Source organism: Corapipo altera, unplaced genomic scaffold, assembly GCF_003945725.1.
Source record: "Corapipo altera isolate COAL_440 unplaced genomic scaffold, ASM394572v1 44, whole genome shotgun sequence".
Lineage (NCBI taxonomy): Eukaryota > Metazoa > Chordata > Aves > Passeriformes > Pipridae > Corapipo > Corapipo altera.
This window is the reverse complement of record NW_020884880.1, coordinates 3,868,983-3,892,216: the sequence shown is the minus strand read 5'-3', so window position 1 is coordinate 3,892,216 and position 23,234 is coordinate 3,868,983. Positions and strand designations below refer to the sequence as shown.

The following is a 23,234-nucleotide window of genomic DNA, read 5'->3' as shown; positions in this document are numbered from 1 at the left end:
TCAAACACAGCCAAAGTCTCACGAGAATGGCTTTAACTCACAGCCCAGTTATCACTTGATCTCTGGCGCCTTTGCTTCCCCACAAGAGAATTAGAATGCCTCTTTTCTGATTAGGCTCATTTAAGAGATTAGGTCTTGGAACATTAAAGAGATAAACATTTGAATATGCATCTGTCTCCTTATTACCACTTTCAAATGGCTACATCTTAATGGTACATTCCATCAGTAAACTGTTGACTTCAGTTTAAAACTGTAAGGTTTTTGCTGTATAAGAATCTTTTTGACAGACTTACGTTAGTCTGTAAGGGCTTAGGAATCCATGAAATCTTTAGTTTACAGATCCACAAACTATGTGTGAGGCTTCTACCACTGAGAAAACCAAAGACCTGGTTAATTCTCCGAAGTAACACTGGTTTGAGTAAACTGGGTTTTAATTTCTCAAGAAGTTCTCTTGCATTTTCAAGTCCCAAATAATTCTAGATTCAAGCTGGTCAGATTCAATAGTAGTATACAAATTTATTCCAGCTCTTTCTGGGCCTCTTTGCAGCTTCCCTGAGGCATCTTCTTCAAGCAGCAGAAGTGCTTAGGGGATCACTTAGTATAGAGTAACAGCAGGGCATATGCATGCAGACTTCTGAGGTTGAAGAACATTCCAGATCCATCAAATGTATAGTTTTTATTCTCCTTGAAGTAGAATCAGAAGGTCATCTTTGCAGGAGGCCTGTTTTATGGATTTGCTGGTTACACAAATGATAAATCTTCTAAGCAGTAAATGTATCTGTTCTGAACTGGGTGATTCCAGAGAGCTCTCTCAGGTGCTTTTATGGCCTACCACCATATAACTTCCCAAACACAGCTCTGTGGTAATCAGCTGCACATAAAGACTGATTTTTTACCATCAAGTCAGATGTGCCTCAGATGGACCTTAAGCAAGGTCAGACAACAAAGAAAATGGCATAACAGTTTTATTTGAAACCATCCATGGCAGAAAGTAGTCAGATTGGTTGTTTCCAGACAGTTTGAGATCACAGACATGTTTCTTAAGTATTTAAAAACTATGGAGCTAAGGAAAATTAACCTAAAGTTCATAATGAAAACGTTTTCTCTGAGTCAACCAGTAAACTACATAATTTTTCATAGGTTAGTAAAGAACTCCCCCCAACTACGATGTGAAAATAAATTGACCAATTCTAATAATATTTCTTAAAAAAAGCCTACAGTTATGTTTTGCAATGGTTGGTTGCAGCACTGAACAGAGTTACTGTGCCTACTACACAAAAGTAAGAGCTCCTCATGAGGTTAAAAACCTGTAGATTTTTGTCGCTTGGCTTAAAGGGAAGATTCATCTGCTGAAGACAGTAGGAAACTCTGTGTTGTCTGGACAGGTATTTTCACAGTCTTCCAGATAACTGAGCAGTTCCTACCCCACAGCTGAATATTCCCATCCCTTGGGGAAGGCACATTTTTTCACCATCCACAGAGTTCTTTTTGTGTTGCAAATGTGAAGGGAATTGGGAGCTGGCTTTGCTTAAGCCAAGCACTGTTGACTACTGGAGGATAAATTACATCTGTTCATTCTACCGATATTATAAATTAGATACAAATTGTAATAATTATGCTTAATTGCTACTTAATTACTGATTAAAAGAAACGTTTTTATGATTCTTTATTACAATCCCATGCATTTTTTTCAAAGGATGTTTAATCAGGCAGACGTTCTGAAGAACAGCCACAAATCATATTTTAGTAGTAGGATTAGAAAGACAGTATTCTGTACACCATTTTGAATAAGAGCATTTGCATATGACATAAACTTCAATACAGTTGGATCATTTTTGTCCAGTTGTTGCCAAACAAATTTGCAGCTTTTCAGAACAAAGATATTTCAGATATTCAGAGCATGCTAGAACACTAAATTAGCAATGGATTCCCTCTCCTCTCCCCTGCCCAGTATCATAGCCCTTTGTTATGCAGACAAACTTGCAGGCAGTGATGAGGGAAAAGAAAATAACTTTTTAAATACACCTGTGATTTCTGCTCTTACAAGTAAAGTCCTCAGTTCAGTGAATCAAGAGGAAGAGATGGAGAATTTTTTTCGTGCTTGTGCTTGGTTGTAGAGTATGGAAGATAGATGGAGATTTGTCTGCTTGCATTCAAAGAAGAGCCAGGTGAGTCATTAATCAAGGTCATGTCTAGATAATTGGCTGAAGGGCAACAGCAGGGTTGACCCTATATTTATGGCTTTGAAAGAACAGCTCATGTATAACAAAATGATTTTGACTATTCTGCAGTTGCTGGTTTGGGCCAGTTCTTCTGTGTGTATGAATTGACTACACTTTTTGAAGTCAGTGTAGATATGCTGCTAACAACTGCTGCTATCTGACCCCAGGTATTTACAACCTAAAAAAGTCCTATTTTGTGGAGGCGAAATCTATTTAAAATAATTTTCCAAGCATTAGAGAGACCAACTGCTGCTAGTGGTTTAGTGGGTTTGATTAATTATGCCTATTGCACTGCATATATAAAGCACTTATGGTAACTATATGGATTGTTTTACTGGAGAGGGGGAAGGGGACTTGCCATTTGAAAAGGAAAAAATAATCACCTATTTTCTTCTGTCTTTGCTTGTTACAAAGCCCATTGAAGTCAATGGGAGTGTTGCCATTTATTTGTTTGAGCTTTTGTCAGGCCCTGGATATGCTACTGCAAACTGGAGGGGGAAAAGGAGTACAGTTAAAGGGAAGAGAAGCAAGAGGGGAGGAGTTAAACACAGGCAAAGAATAGAGTCTTTGTCTATTAATTAGGGTTTACATGCCTTGTGGAAAGCAGCATTCCTCTGAAACTGGGTCCCTCTGCCCCACTATTTTATTTTACATCTCCCGTGTTAGTTGTTCTTCAGGTCAATATAGTGCTAATAAATTATGCACTGTGTAGCACCAACTGTAACACTCCACCGCTCTGGTGCATAGGAAAGGCATTGAATTGAACAAGCTTCTCTAGGGTCAAAAATGTTTTTTATTTCTGCAGTTATTGCCCACTTTCCCTGAAACATGTTGTCTGGCAGCAATACCTACATGTATTACAAGAACTTTTCTCGGAGTTACTCAACAATATCTTATCACTTGTTGCATATGGAGAAACAGGACCTTGCAAAACCATGGAGTTCTTCTGATGAAGTCTTGCCAATATGCCTCAGCCAAAACTGGAAGGGCTCCCTGGACAGTCCCAGTTCATTCCCATGTCCATTTTCTCCTGGTTACACCCACCAGAAGACAGTGACAATTGGTTGCAATTAGAGAGGAAAAGTGTATTTGTATTTGACACTAGGCTGGACTCCGGAGATGTTGTTCTGTTTCTGGGTGTGTCTCAAACTGCTGGGTGACCTCGGGTAAGACATTTGGGACTCAGACTTATGATCAGTTTATGACAATTTAACAAGCTATTGTGTCTCAGTTGAACAGCAGTGACTGTCCTTGTGTGCACTCTTACCCAGGGCAAACAGGCTGATGTGACCCAAAGTGTAGTTATGTGAGCAAATTAAGCCAGTGCAACCAGCTCTGCTGCCATGAGACTGCATCCCTGAGAGGGCAGCTAATCTGGTTTAATATATGTGAAGGTTTTGGTTTCTTTTGCTTTGGTTTTTTTTCTGGACTGCTTTTAATCTTCACCAGTTCCCCAGTGCAGGTCATTGCAGGTTTTTTGGTAGCAATGTTGGGCATACAGTGGCAGTGCTGATTTAAACTGTAGTGAAACAGGTCTGGTTACTTTGCCCTTATTCTGAAGTAAGAGGATGTGCATGGAGAGAATAGAGCAACTGGTGCTTGAAGATATTTTAATGTCATTGTGAGTCTGACCTACTAGATCCAAATCAGCAAAGCACCTAAATGTATCTGTGGATCAGAGTATTTGTTCCCCATGTAAGAAGGGAGAAACCTTTACCTCCCTCTTCTCCTTTCTCTGTCCAGATTGCAAACTGTGTAGTGGAAATGCTCTCACTACGTGTTGGTGCAGAGTCCAACATGATGACAGACTGATCTTATTGGAGGTCTGCATACAAGTAAAAATAAATCACAAGAGTAACAGAGGAAGAGGTGTGCTCACCTGTCAGTGGAGAAAAGCAGACAGAACAACACCAATCAACCTCTGAATTCATAAGCTTTGTTGTCTGCCAATTAGCTCTAACCTCCAAGAAGTGATAAAGGTATATCCTGAGCCTTCTTTCACTGGGCAATTTCCCTCAGTAAGATTTTTAATTATTATCTGAAGTGCTTTATTTATAACATAATTATTTTGATAGAGAGACATTATCTTAATAGTACAGTAACATGTGAATTACCATTTCACACCACACACACACACTTCCTATTCTTAGAGCAATATTTTAGAGCACTTTTCTATCTCTTTTGGTAATCAGGCAAAATAACACATGTCTTTGTGTGAGTTAAGGATGACATAGGACCTACTTCAGGGCACTGAAGAAGGATGAAGTCAAAAAAGAGCTCATGGGGCAGGACAGGTCTTGCCCCTCAGGGGCTACAAGGTTATGTCTCAGAGACTGAGGAACATGAAATCCAGCCCCTGGGTTCTGAAAATAAACCATTTCTTGCAGAAGAAGCTGTACATAAATTTTACTGTATCAAGTTAATTTCATGCCTGTAAGTCTGTTGAGTTGATATGTATTAGCTCTAAAGAAGTTGTTCTTTGCTTGGCTTGTTTGCACTCAAAGGCAGAGTATTTACAGTTTGTTCTTAGGTGCTGAGTAATGATGATGATGTGTTGCTTCTTATAATTATGCTCACATTTTACCATGACAGTAAATACTGAAGTTAAAAAGAATGTGCAAAGAGAGGGATCTGGGTGGGTTACAGTCAGGCTGCCTCCCAATTCCTCTAACAAGGGTTCACACCACCATGTTCCAGGTCTCCGAAATGATTTCTTTCTAATGTAGTAGCTGCTAGCTAGCAATTAAATTTTTGTCTGTAGAAAATGAGTCCAGCTGGCTTTGCTTCCTCTCCCTTGAGAAATTCTTCAAAGTTCTAGGTTCCCACAGCAAGGCTTCCATGGCTTCAAAGGCATAATTTGGCAAATGCCCACTGGGCATGCGTTTGTCAAAGTACACATAGAAAATTTCAGTGTTGAAGATTTGTGCCCCAGGGAAGCTTCCACTCTGAGGTGAAATTACTTCTTTCCAAATGCCATACTTGAACTATGAAAGGATACACCCTTTAACGTAATAATAGTGACTTCCAAATGCAAAGACATAGCCTCTGATTTACAGCAAACTTACCCACCGCAGATTACTTCTTAAGATATCTGAAGGCAAAGTATTACAGCAAGAGATATTTATCCTAGATTCTGCCTCATTACAAATCATCCTTGTACATTACGCTGGAGGAACAATAAAACAACTGCCTATTACCACTCACAGAGTGTCCGACAGATCAAAACGCTCTCATTTCTTACTGGTCCTCATTCAGACAACCCTGGCACTCAAATCTAACCTAAACAAGCCACACCTTTTTGAGACAACATAAGTGCTCTTGTTTTTTCCCACCACACAAAACTTTTTGTGAGGGAGGAATACTGAATGACAAGCAGTGCTCCTTCATGGAAATAAGCTATGTGAGGTTTGTTTATCAGGTGAGACACCCATGCAAGCGGACTGTCTAGTGGCTCTCTTCTCTGAGAGCACTTGTCAGATCTCCTATGCTCATAAACTCACTCCATTTGCCAGTCTTTTTTTTTTTGTCACACACAAGAAAGGTTACATGAGTTACCATAGAGAAAAATTTGGCAGTGTATCATGGCCCAGTACAGAAGAACTAGTGATTGTGTCACTTGTCTGCTACTGTCCCAAAGTAGTGTATCCAGAGCGACTAAGTGTCTAGGCTCCCACTTCAGTCAACAGAGAAAGACAGGCTGTACTATTTTTCATAGATATCAAACTTTGATTATTCTGTTAGAGTATGGTGACATGTTTCTGGGAGTGAACATTTACCTCCATAATTATAAAGGAAGCATAGACAGCTGAGTTATTCTAGATGCCAGTTTCTTAGACAGCTAAATCTAAGGAGGTGAGTATCATCCAAGTGGACGAAACAATGCCCAGAGAACAGCAACAGAGAAAGTAAAGTTGTGTATAAAAAACCAGCTGTGACTGGATATTTGTTGTCCTACAGACTTCTGTACATAGGCAGAATGGCCTCCAGTCAGAAAAATTTTGTTTTCAGTTACAGCTATGGAAGTGCAGTATGGTTTTAGCACTAGAGATCCAAGTTACCTGCTCTTCAGGAGGGTGATGTGTACTGCTTGGTGCTATGGGAAGAGTAGAACAGGTACACTTCAGGTTACTGCACAGTTCCTTTCTGTGCTCGTCTCTCAAACTGGTTTTCATCTCATCTGGTGGCTTCAGCAGAAAAGCTTGTGCAAGCAAGGCTGAAAACAGTAAAATAGGTAGACCCCTTTCTGCCATTTTATGTACCATTTGCTACATAACATCTAGTCTCACCGATTATTTCAGGGGAAGGAGCAAATGGAACCTTAAGCACCTAATTAGGGTTTAGCTGTCTAAGCCAGCTTGGAGAATGAGGCCTAAGCACCTACATAGTGAGCCTGGAGGGACTTTGTTCTCACAGAAGAATATTGTTCTGGAACTCACCTTCTTACACTTTCATCTCATTGAACCTGAACCTCTTGTCCTGCAGAGCAATAGTGTGTTCTCAGGCTAGTTTTTGAGGGCTGGTTTAAGCTTCAGGGGAGTTTCTTTTAGTTAAAAATAGATAGTGTCAGTGTTTCTATCTGCTACAGCATTTTGCATTTGCAATGATTTCTGTATATGTGGCTTTTGAGTCATACAATGTAATGAATTTAATTCATTACAGGAAGATTTAATTCATTATAACATCCTTAGCTTTCTCAGGACAGGATATATTTGTCTGTAGTCTTCCCTTTAGTCTGCTTTGTTATCTATAATATGCCTTCCTTTGACACAGATGGCCACACATCATAGCTTGTTCTGGTTAGGAAGCTAAACCACTGATGAAGTCAGGCTCTTTCTTGGTTTCAGTTCCACCTATTTGCAAAGAACATGCCAACTCCCTTTTCTCTGCCTGCAGATGCAATCAAACCACAAAGACAATATCTTTGCTTACAGCATGACTTTTTTTTTTTGTTCAGTACCCCCAGTAAGTTCTCCCTTTAGGCATTTATGCCCAGATTGCTTCCTTTTACTGCTGTGTTTAGAGCTTATTTCTCTTTCTGTTTCAGCTACCTTGTTTTCTTATACATACATACACACAAATACACCCTTATCCAAAGCAATAACCATCAGTACCACCTGCCTACATTATTCAAGATTTAGGGTGTACTTTTGCCTTGTCTCAGAAACCTGTATTACCTCATCAAAGAACTACTTGGCTCTGTTATCTCAGATGAAGGGTGGTGGTTACTTCCACCAGCCTCAATGCCTCTTCTCCCAGTCTTCAAAAATAGTACATCATATTCACCCTGTGTTTGCCCTTACAGGATTTTCTACTTGCTTATCTTTCATTTATCTCTGTATTGCTTTATTTGATGTTAAAATACAGAATGAAGGTGCTGGATCTGGCTGCAGTGGCCCTCTCACTGACACTGTTCTATTATCTTCTATCTCCACAGATAATAGATAGTGGAAATACTTTTGAAGTATATCTATAAATGAAAGATGAAATATAAATTTGCATGACTTGTTGTCAAGTCCTGCTAGGGTTTTTCTTTGTTTGTTCTGTTTTTTATTTCTCTGATTCCTCAGGTTTTTTTAGTTGACTTTTAAAGAGAGCCTGTAACTTCAAGCACCACTAGGGAGGAAGGCTATCTGAGGACCTCAATGAAATTGCATCTAAATTAAGAGAATAGAGGTTAAAGACAGGTTTTTTTCTATCAAACAACCATCTCTGGAATTAGGCAAATAATGCTCTTACAGTTATGAAGCTATTAGCTGCTAAAGCTTTTCGATTTTTCCCTCATCAAACAACATCTGATGGCCAAAAGCCATATTGATAGGGATTCACTTATGTCATAGACTTTCTTCTGGGAGAAATACAAAGAAATATATGGGTCATTATGACCCACCCCCTCATTACAACTGTGGAAATGCAGGGGGTTTTATAAAAGAATAACTACTCTGTGATACCTTGGTTGTCAAAAACCACAATTATAGTCATTGTTTACGCATTAGGGAAACCTCATCCTAAATCTGGCACCATATGGGGGTGAAAAGAGCAGCTGCTGACATTTCAGGATAAAAATTATGATCTAGCTGCAGATACGACTCAGCATGATGAGCCTGACATCAGGAAAAAAAGCAAAGCAGCATGTGCAGACTTCAAATGTCCCTTCAAGGCACCAGCCCAAATGCATTTCCAAGGGGAGAGGCTTTCAACATGCATCAAGTGGGACAGCTCCTTAGGAACTCCCCGTGGAAAGCCTGAACAGGGCTCTAGACCAACATAGCCAAAAGGGTTGTTGATGTTGATGTTTGTTGTAATCCAAGGGAGAAAACTAATCAATAACTGCCCGGAAAGAGTTTTGGAATATTGTTTTTTCTGCTAATTTTTGTGAACAATGAAACCATGACAAGCAAAACTATGCCAGCAGCCCCACCTCCCTGTTTTCAACCCCTCTCTGAAGCACTAGCTCATCACTTTTCAGTCGGTTTGGAGTTCAGTTGATTCCTTTTGATCAGAAAATAACAGAGATACTTGGCTTCTTCCATGCAGCCCCACTGGTATTATTCAGCATCCCTGAATTCTTTCACCAGGCCACTACCTTCTCCACATTCAATCTACCCATTCTCTTGCTGTCATGTCTGCAGAAAATCTTACTGCTGCTGACCTCCTGAATGTTTTACTCTCTGGGTCTTTTTTAGCTCCTCTGTTCTTGGAGTGTTATTTCCTGGGGCAGGGATGCTCTTTTTCTGCATGCATCTGAAATATGGACGTTGTGGATGAACCACTGTGACAGAAAGGCTCTACATACAACTTCAGGAAAACGCTAGACTGTTGACATGTATGTCCAAAGCCAAGTTCTGGTACATTATATCTGGCAACAAATACAAGTTTCGTTTACTCCATAAATATGAACTTTGCACTCCTTGTGTCAATCTCAGGCTTTTGGTTTGGGAGAAGCACGTGCTCTAACCTCTGACTCGATGAGAGGCATATCCATTTGAAAACTAAAATGCAACTGCTTTCTTCAGAAAATGCTTATTTTGGCAATGGATGGGGAGTTTCAAGTAGTGCCTGTATCAAGGCTGAAATTCATTCATACTTTTATCAAAGGGCTTTTCACATCACCCATTCACGCTGTGGTGGGGACATGCCTGAGCTGGGACAGATGGAATTCCTAGTGTAGAGGCTACAGGGCCTTGGGCAAAAGCAGTGCTAAGACCAAGATTCTGGCTACCTTTTTGCCAATTTAGCAGCTTGCAATTAATCTTTTCCCTGTGAGTGAGGGCTTCAGAGAAGAACAGGACAGCAAAGTGTGGCTGTTGGTTGGATAAGATACTCTGGCCTTTGGAAACTGGCCCAGAGGCCATAGGTTGGTCATTTATCCTTTAATCTAGAAAAGCCACAACCAACCAACAACCAACCAACCAAACCAGCCAGAAAAAACAAACAAACAAACAAACAAACCTCCAACCAAAAAAACCCCCACACAAACCCAAAAAGTCATATATAGAATCAATAGAATAATAATTTAATAACTTGAGACTCCAAGTTGATTTGTAGGTAGATGCTAACTTCTTCAAAACACTGCAGGGAATTTGGATTTTTCACAGCCTGTCCTGTACTGCTTTGAAAGAAAGTGTCTGCCGTTTTTGGCTATTTCTGTAGATTATTTCACAGCCCAAATATTCTGTTTGGTTCTAGTATTGTATTATTTGTTAGGAACGTATTAGCAGCCTTATTTCCTAAACGTCTGCCACATCAATTTGAAAAGATACTATTTACCAACTAATAAATAGATTTCAATATTTTTTCTGCCTACTTTTGGATGTGTGGGAGAGAAATGAAGCTAAAGAGTCTATGACCTGTGCTCTTATGGTAGACAGCTGAATATTTATGTATTTATAATGGATACATGTTCAAGGTTCAGCATTGCTATCTGTACCTATTATTAGTGTTGTGTTATCATCATCATTATTTTGCACTGTGGTAGAGATCCCCCTAAAGATCAAAGTCCTTTTGTATTAGGCTCTGCATGAAGAAAATGAGAGGCCCTGCTCCCATGCTAATCACCTCCACTCATGCTTCAGCTGCACAAATGTTGTACTTGTGAAGCAGCTTCTGAATGTATAGAGTAGGACATCACAGAAAACATATATCAGATGCATTAGCTCTGTCATACTATTCACCCAGTTCTTCAGAGAATTTGACTATGGCTGCATCTCTACAGATGCATAGCTACATAGGTTTTTGTATAATTTAACTTCTTTATATACTCTATTGATCACTCTGCTAATGGTTCTTTTTACGGCTTGGTCATTTTGTCTGATGTGTTCTCGCATAACATTGAGATCTTGTCTCTGTAAGGTTTAAGTATCACACGACTTATTTTTTTGAGAGTTGTCTGCAGTTCAGGACAAGGAATGTGGTTGTCTGATTAGTGTTGAAAGAGCTGTATGGATATGGAGAGTTTTCATATGTGTGGTGTATTTCAACAAGGTGCTGCTTTGCTGTTCTGGGGAACCTCTTCTCCTGTGGTGCTAACAGTTTTGGTGCATAACTACAACAAATGTAATTTTTCTTACAGAGTGCAATATGTCATTCAATTTAACATGGAACATCTAGATAATTCTTCTTATTGTTTGAAATCCAGTATATTTCCTTCAAAGTAAGGTGACATCCATCGTGCAGTCAAATGACTATAGCTCACTGGAAAGGCCATTTAGGGAAAGCTGTGGCATACATTGTGGAACTGTTAACTCAGGACAGAAACATTTATGGCTGAGGTGTCAAGAATAACTGCATTGTCTGTTCATGAGTTTTGTTGCTTCATATTTTTCTTCGTCCCTAATGTGATCTGTTATAAAGAATGGGGAAGTTACAATGATTTAGTTAAAAAACCCACATATTTATAACACAGGCAGGATCTTTCATTGTGGCTGGACATCATGCTTTGTCAGACCAGTGAAACTGATGTGAATAACGTGTAAGTTTTTTTGCTCACCTTCAACACCACCATCTAAACCGTTGCAAAATCTTAACTGAGCCTTCGTTCTCAATGAGCTGTTGACTCCATAGCCTACAGCGGGAGAGCTGTGTTTGTGGAAGCCCTAGTTAAAAAAGACAAATGCTTTTCCAGCTGTGATGTTGAAATTCTGATTTAGATGCCAAAGTAGAAAATGTTGTTTTTTTAAAACAACAATGGTAGCAAAAACTGTCCTTCTAACAAATGTATGGTATTATTCCTCAATTCATTTTTAAGACATTATGTTTCACTTCCTACTTAACAGTATACAGAAGGAAACAATAAAACTTGCATCACAGATCTGAAGAGCAGCTTTCAGGCTGTGCCCTCATGTTGGTCTAGAGGAAAATAAGGAGCAGGAGGCTAAGCCAAGAACATGTGTGGAGACTGGCACCATGAAAATACTGCAAATTCCTGCTCCGATCCCCTCTGCTTTTTGTATGCCCATTCTAGGCAATGTGACAATGTGTTTTCTTGCTGGGTATATCACCCCTGGAGACAGAATGTCCTCTGGGCCTCCTCCAATAGGAGGATGATTTGTTGGTTTAGCAATCATTGACTCATCCTTATTTTTTTTAACGCAAATTAAAGTTGGCAGCAAAGCAACCTCATGTTGTTCAGTGGCAGCTCCTTGGCATCTCCTTGTTCTCCCTGGTTAGGTCCCCTATGCCAACCAACACATGAACTTCAGCAGTTGTTTGGAGTGCTTCATCTGGCTTGTAATCTGTCATATGTTCCCAGAGATGTACTGGCAGGTAGCTGAACGATGACTCAGAAAACATCTAGGGTTTTCATTAAAACCACAAATGCGTGTATTAGCTAAGTTATTTACAACTGGAAGTAAGCAGCCAGACACCATGTATACAAGTATCTAATCACCTAGTAAAGAAAGAATTTTAGGTTACCAAGCAGTTAGAGCTAGGGTATTTAGGTACAAGCAAATAATTTCAGTTTAGGATGAGGTCAGTTGTCTCCACTGATTTCTCTGGCATTGACTAGAAGGTATCTGTAATGTTCAAAAGGCTGCTGACAACATCAATCAAAACCTATTATGTGACACGTTATTTGCTTGGAGATCTGCTGTATTAAGATGCCATGTGGTTGGAATCAGATAATTTTAATTGTTATCACATGTAATTGTCAGCCACATAATTGTGTCTTACCGATCTTTAACAGTGTTTGTTTTTCAGACTTCTTTCCTGAGGCCCAAGCTCTTTGTAGATTACTTCAGTGGTCTTTTTAATATCAAAAGGAAAACTAAAGTTTTCAGAGACCGGACATCGCAGTGATCCTACATCTAAACAATGGTGTGTCTGATGTTAAACCAACATTGTAATCCAACTTCCCCAGAAGTTTCAGAGCTCGTTGTAAAATGCTATTTAGCTGTAAAAGCAGCAATGGAGCTTTTTGTTCTAACCATGCAAAGACAAACTGCTTTTAGTCACATTGTTTTGAATGGATTTACTCTCTGTTTTTGCTAATGTAACTGGCTTAGCAAGCTTCTGGAAGATATAACATGCTACAAAATGGAAGAGGGGAGGATGCTAACAATTACTAATTGTTATTTGATAGAAGCAGAAAGTATCTGAAGATATATTATGGTCCTAATTATTTAAAAAAAACCACTGAGGCACATATGGAGTTGCAAGCATATGTGGTGGCAGCATTTTCATGATTATTCTATTAATATTTGCTAAACTGAGATAAATTCCATTTCTTCACTCTATTCTACCTTAGGTTTGTATCTAACAAGTAAGGGCTTCTCTCTGTTTAGCAACTTGCAGTTTTGCAAGATAAGTTGTATTTTAGACACTTTCTAAATGTTTGATAAAATTTTTATTTCATAATATCCCTTAAGGTAAGATTAAACAGTGACAATCCACCTCCTCAGAACACAGTTCTTAACAAGCAATTTTCTTAATGAGGCATACCACAGGCAGATGAGAAAATGTTGCCTCTGGTAAATTTGCATACATTCATACTCATAGGATATGATCAATTTGTCTGCTTATATATTTTTACACTGTCTCCAATTACTCTTATATAAAAAAAAATCTGGTTTTAGCTAAAGCATATCTTCCTCTTGGACTTAAGAGAACATAAAATATATCTGGTATATCCCTGGAAAGATTTTTCCAACTCATAAATATGTTTATTGTTAGAAAGACAACTTACTTTCAGTCTGTGTGGCTTAGGTTTCCAGCCCTTGGTTCTCCTGCTGGATGGAAGAGTCCTTTCTTACCTGATATTTCTCTGCTGTGAATCTCTTATGTGTACAGCTCACCTTTTCCCATCTTCCTCCTGACAAAATCAACATGGAACTCTCTATACTTTTGTTGGATTTTTGTTCACTGCAAGGAATTCTTCTTTGAATAACTTTATGGTTCTTTTCTGTACCATTCCTGGTTTCTGTTTGATTGTCCAGTTTTCATCATTGTATGCCATCCTGCCAAACTCATGTCATTCAGAGATTGTATTTAGGGACATGTTTACAAGACCATTGGTGAAGGTGCTAAGGAATATGAAGTCTCGTATGGAAGTCAAGGAAACATTAGGAACATTAATTCAATTACAAATCCTAGCTGATGCCTATTTTTTTGAGATCTGTCAGCCAGTTTTTAATTGATTTGATATGTGTTTTATTGCTATTACAAAATGCTAAAATCATAATAGTATGTCAGTTCATGTGAATATTAATTTAACCCTTCCAAGGAATCCTTGTTCCTTCTGTACTACTGTAGTACCAGAGTGCCTTCCACATAGAGCAAATACCATTAAAGAAGTCCCATTTCAGGGACTTGATAGTATATGTGGCATTTTCTCTACATCAGGATTTAACAGCAAATAGTTTATTTGACTATTGTGCACATTATGTTACTGGTTGAATAACTACTCGATTAAGCTCATATCAATAAAGAATCTGCTGGTGTAAATGCTTAACTGCATATATCCATTGTGAGTTACCTTCCAGTCTTCACTTTGATTTGTACTAAATATTATAGTATACATCCAGAAAGCATAAAAAGAAAAGCCACTAATGACACACACACAAAGACAGTATTACATTTGAAATTGGGACTCCGGAATTCAAAGCATGATGAGTTTAGTGTCTCATGCTAAAAGCTGATCCATTGTACGTGCTAAAACCAGCATATACACTATTGAAATCAGGAACCTATGTTGTTGGTATTCTCCAAGTTGCATAATTGAATGAGACGTGCGTAACCAATTTAACTATAATGCAATGACAGGGAAATTAGCTTCTACAAGCGTTGACTATTCAGTATGTTTAATGTACCTAAAGCCCTGAAATACATGTATTTATTACCAAATCCTGTGGATAAACAGAAGTAAATAGGCCCTGAGAAAACCTGGTGCTAACAATATTCTGTGGTTGGCGTTCAAGTCAAGTTGTTTTCAGTGCAACTACTGTGGAGTATTTATACTTAAAGTCTGAAAGACATTAAATATAAGGCTAAGCAATGTCCTATAGCTAACATATATGAATACTAGCAACATGTATAGCATAAATATGCCTAAGGAATTAGTATAACAGTGTTAGGTAAGTGCAAAAGGAACTGAGAGGAGTTAGATGTTCACAAGGTAAAGGTCTGTGTGTGTCCATGAGCTTGTCGAGGCTGTTTCAAGTTTTCTGTCCTTCAGATTCAGCAGAGGAGGTGAGGAATCATTATGGTATCTCTGAGTGCAAGACTTCTTCATTTGTGTCAGATGTGGTTGTTTTGGTTTGAGTTTTTTTCCACGTCTCTGCCAGATCCTCGCTAGTTACTCACCCGAAGAAGATGTGACTTCATCAAAAATAACAGGGTAAATTAGGACAAAGTCTATGAAAAATGATGTTTTAGCTTAAAAGGAATTTTGGTTGTGGACTAAAATCTTCATTCTAGTCAAAAAGAAATTGTTTTTCACTGCAGCAGCCTTAAAATTGAACATCAGGCAGATCAAATGACTCCTGAACTCTGGAAAGAATTAATACTCTTCAGCTTTAAAAATACGTAGAGATATTGTTACAACAACTTGGGATATTGACTACACATCAGAGAATGGCTCTTGATAATTCTCTTCCAGATCACTAGTATGAAAGGGGATTCCTAAAACAGAAATGTCTCCAACTCCCACAAGCAGTAATTAAAAATCCCAAATAAGCAGTTGGCTAAATTTAGTGTTCACATACATGTGTCATTTCCCATTTGTAATCAATGAGAAACTTCTGTATACACCCCAGGGCAATGTTTGGCTCATCATATGTAACATTTTAGCATCAATTTAGGATGACTAATGATCAAGTCAGTAGCCGTGTAATATTTGTTAATTCTTTCCTACCACTGCTTAACTTTATATTATTTTTAAATTTACAGCTGCCATGGAAAATGACCAGAAATCTACTATCTGAGAAAACCCATCCATCATCTTCAGGCAATCTTCCAATTTGTTAACTTTAGCTGCTACTAATAAGTGTCTCAGTCCAGGAAAAGCAATTATTACGATGTTTCACAGAATAGCTTCCAGATAGCACATGATGTAAACTGCTCTTGGGCAGCATTTTTTCAAAGGAAACGGGTTTTTTATTTTTTTCTTCAGTAAGCAACTTTACCAATTCAAATGTGACAGAAACAGAGGTAAAGAGGAAGAGCTGTTGGAAATGGGAGTTGGCCATAGCTACTGTGCCCATTTACACCATCCAAAGACTTGGATCATGGTGCTTTGTAAAGCCTTTGTTATGGGTTTGATCAGCGTGCAGACTCAGTAAGGAGTGATTGAGATACAGTCACTAATGTGTTACATCTCATAGAGCCAAATCAGGCAACCTGGTTTGACTGCAGGTTCACATCCAGAGAGTGATAATCTCACCTACTATCTAGCATACATAACCAGGAATGAAAAACAAGCCAAGCTCAGTGTGCTAGCATCTCTATTTTGATTCTTGCTATTTTGAGGCCCTTAATGAAAATGCAACATCATTGCAGGCTGCTGCTTGCAGTCAGTACCCTGATCAGTATGCTTGCACGTGGCAGTCATTTGCATTTTTCTCAGTACCGTCTCCAGAGCACAGGGACAAGCTGCCACGCCAGGGGAAGGTGCCACTGGTAAGCATCACTGTGAAGGTGTTCACTAGCCTGGAGAGACGAGGCTTCTCCAAGGTAATCATGGACCATTATTTGGTGGCTTAGGTGGATATCCTGCCGGAGGATGAACTCAGCTGAGCTCCCAGTACAGAGAGCTTCCTATTAGAAAAGGGGAAACCAAAGCAGGAGAGGGTCAAAGAAGCAGCGCATGGTTTATCTATGATTACCTTCACTGTAGCCTGATTTCTGTAACACGGGACCTCTGTCAAGGGATTGGGGAGGGAAATTTGACAACTCCTCTATGATGACAAACATACACTAGCAAAACTCTACTTTATGATCTTATAGTCAATGCATTTAGGATCAGTCAGATAATCATATGGTGGCATCTCACTAAGCCTCTCTGATTAGTTTGAGGGACTGGTTTGAAAGTTTCTCATGGCTCATTCCTGGCTGTTCTTCACATGTCCTTTAAAACAGATGTTAGCTTGTGACTAGTTTTCAGTCTGCCTCTGCTAGTCTCCTTGATCTTGAAGGCTGTTGATAGGAGACAACATTCAGCATTTTTCCAGACACCCATCAACCTCATCAGACTGAATGACTTGTCTTTTCAATCCTCCTTCTGTAGTGTATTATAAATTGTTTTGGTGTGCTTGGATTTCTTGTTGAGGACTTGCTTTCTAATTCTTGAAGAATTGGATGCTAAGAGGAAAGCATGATCTAGATTCCTTCTGAAAATTTCAGATTAATGCGCTAGATCATTCTGCACAATTGCTAATCCAAACCCATTTACTTTGTAAGCAAAAGTTTGGTCTTGAGTACCATCATTAAGTTGTTTGCTAGGAGAAACGAGTCCAATGGGATCATGGTACATGTAGAATCTTTGTTTTGCAATTGGTTCTTTTCATGACTAAATTAATCAGACACATATACTAGAACGTTAGAAACCATAATTTGCCTGGCTTAAAAGGAGCTGTTCAGCACATCAAGATGTTTATTTAATTCATCAAAGCTGTTTTGGCCTGCAGAAATGCATACATACAAACATATATATATTCTTAAAATATTTTTAAGCATTCAGTCATGTATATATATGTGTATATGTATATATATACATTTCTCCTGTATATTTTTGATTCAATTTGAAAATTAATTTTTCCTTATAAATATGTAAAATTCCTTCTTATATATGCAACCACATACATGTGCGTGTGCTCATCATCAATATGTTGTCCTGCCTTTAATTGTTGAAGACTGAGAGATGTCAGCAAACAATTTGGTTTTGACATCTAAGAAAAGGGTAAGAATACATTGCTGAAAGGTCAGCAGTTGATTGGCCCCTTGGACATTCTTGGCCCCTTGAACACCCTGCAAATAAATGCCTGAAAGGCTGATTTTGCCATAAGCCGTGGGAGCTGATCAGAGTTCAGTTATAGGAAAGTCTATATTCTTCATACAATTCCTAGGTGGTTTAAAATATTCACCAACTTAGTTAAATGTCTTTTGTTCTCCTGGGCAGTAGTTCTACTGTGAGACGGAAAGTGTTAAAATACTTTCCCTGGGATAGGGATAATGAGAGCTTCTGCCTTGCCTTTTTTTTTTTTTTTTTGCTTCATGGGAAATGTTTTTGGGCATTAGTTATGTAACAGGAAATATTTAATGGTACCTTTTTGATTCCTGACAGCATTATGCTATCTGTAATGACGAGAAAGGTGAAAATAAAAATGACATTTCCTATTTGGCAGATGTTCTGTAGCACTAACAGAAAGTCCAACAGTCAGACAATTTCAAGAATAAAGATTATTATAGGCCCAGTGAACTGAAAAAATGCTACTTCTCTCTGTATGTTTTAGCAGAAGATTCTTTTTAATTAAATAGGTAAACTAAGATATCAAATTTAAAGTCATCTTTGCCATCAATTCGAAACTAGAAATCATCACTTCTTTCCTAGAAACACTCATTTTCACTGAGAGTGACTCTGGCCTTTCTGGTGTCACTCTGGTATGTTATTTCACAGCAATGTGCTCAGCCTCTAAAGCACAAACCATTAATGCGTATATTTCCTTTTCATCCAGATATTCATTTTCTTGTATAAGACAGTCTTGTTCCCTAAATCTTTCCAGACCTATCACTTAGTTTATGTGCACAACAGGTCTTTGACGGTTCTGTGTTTCTTCCTGAAGCAAAAAGTCAGAGGAAATAAAAATGAATTCTTATGTCTAAGTATTTGAAAATTACTGTGGTCTAGATGCCACTAAAGCACAAATGTACCAGCACATATTTAAAAAAAATCGCTAGATTCAGAATATAACATTCCAGACACACCATATTGTATTCAAATTCATACAACCCTTTTGTCTGAGTAATTTACTCTCCTGAGAGGTAAGGGAAAATGGGTGACATTTTTTCAGTTCTGTACTTTGCAACTTATTGAGGTCCTCAAATTCATGTTTCCTTACATTCTTTCTTTGTACTCATTGTGTTTGTCAGAAAAGATGTATGAATGAGAATATATTTGAAATCTGCATTGCTTTTGGGGCTTGGTTCAAACAGGATTAGCAGCCATAGAAGGGTCTCACCAAAGGTTTTCATGACTTCTAGTCACATCATTAATGAAGACCTTTTGAGCATTTTGGTCTTCTTCCTTCCATATGAAGAGAAATAGCGATTCTGCCTTTGAAAAACATTTTGAAATTGCCAGAGATGCAGATATTAATCACTGTTATACCTGTTTACAAGCAGTGAGAAAGACTATGTTTAACAGAAAGACCACATTTTATTATATTTACAACAATAGAACTGGAATATAACCTTTTTATTTAAAAATCAAGCCACAGATTAAGTTTTGATTGCAGTATTTTGTACTGAAAATAAGAATAATGAAAGCAATTAAGTATTCATAGTCCTGCTCTCACACAAACACCTTCCATGGTGAGCCTGTTTATGCAACCAAGTGTGCCATACAATTGCTTTTATTACCTCCTTATAAAACAGCCTGTATAAAACACTTTTTTTTGATTGTTTCTTTGTGTATTGTTGAGTATGTTTGCATTCTAAAGGGCTTTGCCTCATTAAAGTAATTACCATAAACTTGCTGTAGCTTGTTTTTTTTCCCCTTCTCCCTCTGAGCACTAGAAATATCCATAAAGAGTTCTTGCCTAGCCAGGATGTTCTGTGTCTCCCAAGGCTAGCAGTGGGAAGTTTCATTCTGAGGACAAAAAAATCTGCAGAGATTTTCTTTAGCTGGACCATCAAAAGCAGTGAGCATGAGCAGTGAGGGAGTGAATGTGGTTGAATTCTGCTGGCTCTAGCAGGACTCCTGCTCTCCCTCTTTTTGACACAAGCACAAGAAGAGCGGAGGCTTCCAGATACCAGTTATTCCACGTGAGGGGAGGAAATAAAGGAAAGGTGGGTAGGTCTGTTATGGGAAAAGATTTTGATTGATCCTTTTATGGCTTTTGCGGTTTTCAAGAGGCCAGGGCTATTCTTCACCTCTACCCATGATAGTTTCTGCCCTCCCACAATTAATCCCATGGAAGGGACCTCCAGTTTCTCCCCATAATACCTTAGGTACACCTGTTCAGCTGGGGAGATGTAACACATGTATAATTTCTGTCAAGGATTTTAGTAATTTGTTTCCTACCAGTGCTGGGGGGTGAAGAGAGAGAACTCTCCAGAGTTGCACCTGGGTGAGCATAGCTTCAAGCTGACCAAAAGCGTGGTGAAAACAAAGGCAGAGCCTATGCTGATGAAGTAGTCTCCAATAATTTTCCATGAATGAGCTTAATGAAAACTTCTTAGAAAAATCAAGACTTGCAGGTAGAGAAATCTGAAGATCTACAGGTAAAGGGGACAGGGAACACAGATGGCTGGACGTTCTCTGAAATAAAGTCCTCAAATCAGAAAATGCTGATTTGTCAAACTCAGAACTTTCAATGGTAAGATGGTCATGGGTTCAATGAGTTTCTGGTCAGAGACCTTCATTTGCTGCTTTAGGGCAGCCAGAACTCCCTGAGTAGGATATTCAGATCCAAAACAGCAGACCACATGTAGGATTATAATCTCCTTAAACAGACCCAGGAGCATGGAAATCAGCACCCCACAGCTGGGGTGGGTTCTGGGCTTCTGGCTCCTTCAAAATGACAGCTTTTCCTGTTGGAGATACTCCAATTTGCACAGATTCCAAGACAATCATTAGGCAAGAGAATCAAAGAACCTGAGCTGGTAGTCCAGGAATTACATCACCATGCTGGGAGGAGCCGATGGAAGCACAGGTCTCTTCCCAGACTGACATGTCATTACCTGTATATAGTGAAACTTCTTCAACCAGGAAAATGAGCAAAAGCACCCCACTCTCTTCCAGCACACTGAGCTGATCCTGGACTACTATTCTTTTTTTTTTTTAGAAATGGTTTTTACACAGTTCTTCAACAGAGTCTGTGAGTACTAAGAGAGGGCCCTATTTAAAAGGCCTTAATTGCATACTGAAGTAGAACAGCAACAGGGACCATCTTGAAATGGTGAGATCTTTCACCCTTCAGGGAAACCATTTTTCCTACCCAGCCCCAAAAAGGAATAAGTCAATGAAAAATGAAAAAAATATTTTAAGGCCAGGAAAGTATATAGCACTACAGCACTCAGTAAAGGGACCCTTTATTTTCAAGAGTACACAGAAGTCACTAACAAGAGTCTCTTGATAACCACAGAAATCCTAAACAGAGCTGCAGGGAGAAGAATCAGGCATTCCTGCAGTGTGCTCAAGGACAGCCCCAGGTGAGGAAAGCCATAATTATGACTGCTGTCAATAAACATGCAGTGCCATACCCATAGAGGTTCCGCCCTTCAGATTGCCAGCTGAGACAACTGGAGATGCTAGGGCTTATTTCTCACCTTAAAAGTTCAGTAGTGCAAGTGGTTGCCTGACCCCTGGCTCTGCTGTCCACCAAGGTGCTGTGATGAAATACATGAGGGACAGGGTCACATCAAAACCTGAAGGGCCTTGTTAGGAAGCCAGTAGAAACCTTCTGTATATGAATGTAGGAAAATGAACTTATTCTTGCTTTCCTGTTTGACACAAACTCACATTTAACTGGAATCTTACCATATTACATTCTCTTGTATCACCAATAGGCTAACTCTGCTTGCGAACCAGATATTGCAGTGGTAACTGCAAATGGTTACTCTGGAAATCTATAATCTCCCTCCTTTCCTGGTTAGTTGTTGCTCATGCTGCTGGCTGTAATCCCTGGGAGGTGCTAAACACCCACCTGAAAGGTATCAACTCCAAATCTCTATTCTTTAAATAATCCTAAACCATAAAATCATGAATAATTCTTTTCTTTATGATCATATAACTTCTTGTAGAACAGAATTCCCTCCAAATACCCATACCCGGTCTTAGTTTTCCTTAGCATTATTATTTATTGCAGAATCTTTCAAAATATCTGCTTTGCTATCAGAACTGCTGTGATTTACATGTGGGCAACAGTAAGTCCATCCTACAGCTTTAAAGGTCAGCCTGGCCTCTTCTTATCTCAACACCATTGCACTGCTTCACTACATCTAAGTCTAAAGAAGTGGCTTGTGTTTATTTGTTGGTTGTCTCAATGATTTTGGAAGCTGCCAGTGACTTTCCTAATTCAATAATGCTGCTACTACAGCATTAATTATTCATCATATCCTGAAAGCAAAAGTGGAGTGATTTAAGAACAAAAGGATTTAAAGAAAAATAAACACATGACCCACTGCGGCTGCTTTGGGGAAAGTAGTAATATATGCATGGCAAATGCAGTAATGAATAGCATCTGCTTTATCTGTGGAAGAGCAAACAGTTGTAGACATTGATCATTTCTCAAAAAGAGTGGCTTTGACCAAAAACATGGAGGAAAGCCATCCAGAAGCTATTTTGTGCAAATGAAGTACAGATTTGTGTATATGAGTCGATACACCATTTGCTGTTTCCTTTCATTAAAACCACAACATTAGCACTGGAAAATGATTATAATGGTTACAGTCAAAGCCACTGTAATGCTCAATTCACAGAAAACCCAGTGAGTGTAGGGGAGGAAAAAAAATCTTTCCGATCTCAAAGAAGTGTGCATTCATGTAATGAAACTCTAGTGGAAGAAGCTCAGATATCTTTTCACAGTCTTACTAGCCTATTGAGTAAGTCATTCATTGCATCCTCAGGACCATGCAATGGCACAATGTGATTTCTCAAAGCACCCTATTACCACTTCAGCTTCCTTGCTGTATTGAGGCCAAATCCTGCTCTTTGCAGGAGAAGATACAGTGGGTCAAAGTAATTCATGATGTGTCTTGGCTAGCTTTATCTTGAGGGTTATTTTGCAGAGCTTTGCAACCCTCCCAGCAGCCACACAGCCTTGGAGTCTGCCCAGTCTTCACTCTGACCTTGTCTCATGCCCCTATCCATGCGCAAGCAGATGAATGCACGTGAGTTGTGCAAACTAGTACTAGAGGGAATGGCTTTGCTTTACATCCTGATATGTGTCCATGTGTGAAGGGCTTCTGCTCAGGCATAACCGTTTGAAATTACTGTTCAGTGTTCAGTGCCTGAGAGGGGATTGCTTGGGTGAGTTACTCACAGGAGGAGGGATGTAGGGTTATGCCCCATGATAGTGTTGCTCAGCCTCGGAGCAGGTGACTGAGGAGCTCTTCTTTTTCCTTTGTTTAATGTTGTCTTGTTGCTCACTTTCCTTGCTATGAAACAGCTCCTTCCAAGATTGGACAAGCTTTCTGTGTTGAGTCAGAGCTTTTGTCTCAAAAAAAAAAAGAAGCAAAACCTTCACTTGCCTCCATGGCAATAAACAGGGAGTCCAGGCTCCACCATGCCTACAACTGTCCAGTGAAATCCTCCTCAAATTGCCCTTCCAAACCATTCCTTTTCCTGGAGGTGCTCAA

General features: G+C 39.1%; 1 long non-coding RNA gene across 2 annotated transcripts in view; it reads left to right on the top strand.

Annotated features, from left to right (window-relative positions):
• The window catches only part of LOC113945320, a 32,898-nt gene extending 13,495 nt beyond the window's left edge, over positions 1-19,403 (top strand). The window contains exons 1-2 of one of the 2 annotated variants that reach the window (XR_003527043.1): positions 11,546-12,536; positions 15,606-19,403. This is a non-coding gene — a long non-coding RNA (uncharacterized LOC113945320). Of the gene's footprint in view, positions 1-11,545; positions 12,537-15,605 lie in introns of those variants that run through there. The other variant, XR_003527042.1, reaches the window with a different exon arrangement.
• Positions 19,404-23,234: the final 3,831 nt, after the last annotated feature.